The sequence below is a fragment of the Leptonychotes weddellii genome, chromosome 5, assembly GCF_054177405.1.
Source record: "Leptonychotes weddellii isolate Sample4059 chromosome 5, ASM5417740v2, whole genome shotgun sequence".
NCBI lineage: Eukaryota > Metazoa > Chordata > Mammalia > Carnivora > Phocidae > Leptonychotes > Leptonychotes weddellii.
In genome coordinates, this window is record NC_138373.1 from 11,091,376 (window position 1) to 11,096,139 (window position 4,764).

General features: G+C 39.1%; 1 non-coding gene across 1 annotated transcript; it reads right to left on the reverse strand.

The window, feature by feature from the left end:
- Positions 1-1,055: 1,055 nt before the first annotated feature.
- On the reverse strand, positions 1,056-1,162 carry LOC115943353 (U6 spliceosomal RNA). Its single transcript, XR_004077937.1, has one exon. It is a non-coding gene; the product is annotated as a U6 spliceosomal RNA (small nuclear RNA).
- Between the last annotated feature and the right edge of the window lie 3,602 nt (positions 1,163-4,764).

The window sequence follows — 4,764 nt, forward strand, 5'->3', positions numbered from 1 at the left end:
GGGTCCCACCAGGCACCCAGATCCTGGGGTCTGGCTACAGCCCCTCCTTTCTCTTCAGTCCCTGCAGTTTGTGTTCCTGTTCATCTGTGCATTGACCCATAAGCCCATTGGGCTTTTCAGCTTTTACAGCACCTCACAATGACTTCCCAAATGATTTCCCTCTATTGAACTGGCTGGTGCGGGCTCCATAGTCCTGGCCAGTCCCTGACTGATAAACATATCGTGATACTACATCACTTTCTCTCCCCCAAACTCATTTCAGTCTTCAGAATCCTATTCAGGCCGGGATTATCCAAGTTGATATTAACAAAAGCTTCCATTTAAAAGTTAAGGGGAAACGTATTTTTAAAAGAAGCAGTAAATGAAGATAAAGGCTGAAATAAATAAATTGTAAAACATAAAGCAGGAGAATGATAAATTAGTTCAAATGCTGTTTTTTTGATAAGACTACTAAAATAAACAAACTTCTGACAAATATAATTAAGGGAACATTTTTAATTAGAAATGAGGAAGGAGATAGGACAAAATATAGAAAACAGCTTTTTTGCCCCAAATCCAAAGAGAATACTGTTAGCTAATAAATGGAAATCTTCAATGAAATGAATAATTTCTAGAAAAATATAGATTACTAGAAATAACTCAAGAAATATAAATCTAAATAGAATAATAACCAAGGAAGAAGTTGAGGAAATGATCTGATAACAACCTAAAAAAGGTAGTTGGTCCCAGTGTTTCCACAAGAATAATTTTCATACTTTTAAGAAACAGATAATCCCGATGTTGTATAAAACATCCAGAGTGCAAAACGAGATAAGAGTACCTTCATGTCCATTAGGCAAGCATGATCTTCTTCCTAAAGCCCAATAAAGGTAAAACACACAAAAAAGAAAATTATAGTCACCCATCCCAAGTGAATATGAATAGGAAAAACTTAAATAAAACCCTCACCTCTAAAAAGGAACTTGTTTTACTGGACTGCTTCAGATCTTTAGAGGGAAGATAAGTTCTAGGGTTTTTTGGTAACAGCTTTACTGAGATATAATTCTTACACCATAAAAAATAGGGAACACCTTACAAATGTGCATGTCATCGTAGCACAGAGGCCAGGCTAATCTTCTCTGTATCGTTCCAATTTTAGCATATGTGCTGTGAAAGCAAGCACAAGGGATAATAACTTTGTAAGTTAAGTTGGAAGAAATTATAAAGGATGGACAGTTTGTACATTGTAGAAATAAATAACCATTTGGTAAAGCTAGAACTAAAATCAAAGGAAAAATATCATCTGGAGAAAACATTCGCAGCAAATAGAAAACAGGGTTCATTTCTCTGTTAGGTAAAGAGCTTCTGTATACTGACACTGAAAACTTAAATCCCTAATATGCTAACTGGCAAAGAACTGAAGGAGACAATTCATGAAAACAGAGATGCTATTCGTAAACAAGCATGTGGGGAAACGTTCCACTTCACTTGCAATCAGAGATATAGCCACTCAAATAATGTTGTAGCATCCTACACCCACCACTTTGAGGAATTTTAGAAATTATTCAGTATTACAACACTGTGGCAAAACCAGTCTCCGCACACACTGTTGGTAGCCACGTGAACTGACATCATCTCTTGGAGATCCATATCGGGGAATCATCTTAAAAGGCCACAATGTAGCTTTTTGTCCTATGGGATTTATAAAGAATAAAAAATAAAGGTACATGAGGTATTCATGGCAATGTCACTCTAACAACCAAAATTAATTAATCAATTAATTAATTAATAAAAGAGGATCTAAATCCAACAATAAAATTATTAAGGAAACGTTGTAAACTATTGTTTGTAATTATAATAAAAATTACAGTTTATCAACCACCCTCACATACATTACTTCTCTTAGTCCTGAATGGTCTCAGGAGGTAGGTAGGAATTACTAAGAATCAGAAAAAGTAAGTGACTTGCCCCAAATTGCACAATCAGTGGCTATTGAACAACTGCTACCAAATCCCATGTTCTTGGAATGTGAAAGGGTAGTGATGAGTCTCTGCTCTGAGCCTCAGTTTCCTCATCCATAAAAGAGGGTAATACAAGTACCTAAAGAGTGACTATAAACATTAAATGAAGCTCTTAAAAATGGCTATAAAGTTCTTAGCACACAGCCAGGACTCAATTATTAAGAATAATGATAATATAGGGGGCCCTTGGGTGGCTCAGTCGGTTAAGCAACCAACTCTTGATCTCAGCTCAGGTCTTGATCTCAGGGTCGTGAGTTCAAGCCCCACATTGGGCTCTGCACCGGGCGTGGAGCCTACTTAAAAAAAAGGAGAAGGAGAAGGAGAAGAAGAAGAAGAAGTAGTAGTAGTAGTAGAAGGAGAAGGAGAAGAAGCATAATATAAAATTGTACCAATCCAATACAATTACAGCAATGTAAACATCACAATTGGACAAGGCCGATACAGAGTAAGGAATAATGAAAATCGGCATAGCAGATAAAGCACTTCTATTTTTGAATTATTTGGTTTTAGTACAACAGGGAAAAATCTGGAAGGAAACAAAATTAGAAGATACAAAAATCTCCTAAAATGAAGTGGCATTTTGAAGGGAGCCTAGCATTAAATCTGGGATCACTGCATCTACAACATTTGAAATACTAAACTCATCCTGTACACCCCTGGAGATGCCATGTGGCATGTGGGGACCACAGGCGGATGGCGCTGTTTCAGGTGCCCAAAGGACCAAGAAGGCATGTATTGGCCTCAATAATATACTAATGCTAGTGATTGTCTTCCTTAAAGATGAATTTTTTTTTTTTTTCTTAAAACCGAGACGCAGAAGCATCCCCATAAAATCTCTGGGTAGTTGAGAATGGATCCAAGTCCACTCCTAATGAACAGCATCATTCCAGGGACACTGCTTGGCAGTGAGGAGGGTCATTGGCAAGACCAAGGAGAATGTGGTTACTTCTCCCTTTGGTCATGTGGCCAGAATCTACCCTCAAGGAGCAGGATAGACTTAGCCAGTGTTAGCCTCCAGTTGTAAATCTATGAATGGGAATAATTCCAACTACTGGAGAGACTGATGTCAGAGCAATGAAGGAAAGAGCTAGAGGCATTCCTTGGCTTTTCCTCCCAAAAAGTCAGCAAGGCCTGAAAATCTCTACCCACTACAAAGACATACATGGAACGTTTCTCGGCTGTCAGTTCCCTCACTGTCACGGGCTTGGGAAGGACAAATGGGATTAGGTGTAGCTGAGGGATAGACATGGAACCCATCCAGGCTGTGGTCTTGAGCTTGAATTGCGAACATCTACATGAGTCAGAACTTAATGTGGCTGGTATATGAGCTCCAAAAAAAGAAGTGACAAGTTGAGCAAAGGATATAAATTAAGAAGAGAAATGTCAGGGGATGACCCAGAACCTGGCATGACCAGAGGCTGAATCACACTGCGCTCAAACTCCTATGTCCCAGTACCTACTCCACTTGGGATGTCAAAGAGGCATCTCAAATTTAATATGTCAAACACCAAGCTCCCCGTCTTTGCCCTCACCTGCTCTGCCAATAGCCTTCCCATCTCAGGTAAGAGGCACCATCCTGCCAGGCCCTCAGACTCTTCTTTCTCTCACATCTCACATTCAATTCATCAGAAAATCCCACCCATGGGCTTTATCTTCAAGATATACCCCAATCCCTCCTCTTCTCATCACCACCACTACCACCATCCTGGTCCAAACCATCATCATCCCTTGCCTGTCTTCTTGTTATAGCCTCTTAACTGGTCTCCCCATTTCCACCTCTGTACACCACTGACTCTGTTCTCAACAGAGCAGCCAGGGGGACCCTCTGGAAACCGAAGTGGGATGACAGATGACACCTTAAAAAAAACAAATCCATCAAAGAACTAATAAATTTATTTTGTCAAAATTAAGATCCACTCTTCAGAAGACACTGTTAAAATAAATTAATTAATTAATTAAATAAAAAACAACAACAAGCCACAGACCAGGAGAAAATATTTGCAAAGCATATATCCAACGAAGGACTTGTATCCAGAATATGCAAAGAACTCTCAAAGTTCAAAAATAAGAAAGTAACACAATTTAAAAACTGGACAGGGGCGCCTGGGTGGCTCAGTTGATTTAGCATCCAGCTCTTGGTTTCAGCTCGGGTCATGATCTCAGGTCATGGGATCAAACCCCGCATCAGACTCCATCCTCAGCATGGAGTCTGCTTGTCCCTCTCCCTCTATTCCTCCCCACTGTCCCAGCTCATGCTCTCTCTCTTTCTCTCTCAAATAAATAAAATCTTTAAAAAATAAAAATAAAAAACTGAACAAATGATTTGAACAGACTACTACTACCCACTTATTAGAAAACAACTAAAATTAAAGTAACTGGTCATGCCATATATTGGTAAGGATGTGGAGCAACTGGATGTCTCAAACTGGTAACGGGAGTATAAAATGGTACAACCACATTGGAAAAGCATTTGATGATTTCTTAAAAAGTGAAGCCTGTATCCACCATATGATCTAACCTGTTACACTCCTAGGTATTTACCCCGGAGAACAGAAAGCAGATGCCCACACAAGACTTGTACAGGAATGTTCAGAGAAGCTTCATTGTTAATAGCCAAAAACTGGAAACAACCCAAAGCTCCAGAGAAATTGGATAAACAAATAGTAGTATGCCCATTCAATGGAATAATACTCAGCAATAAAAAAGAACGAACTATTGATATCACATGGATGAACCTTAAAATAATTATGCTGTGGGAAAGAGA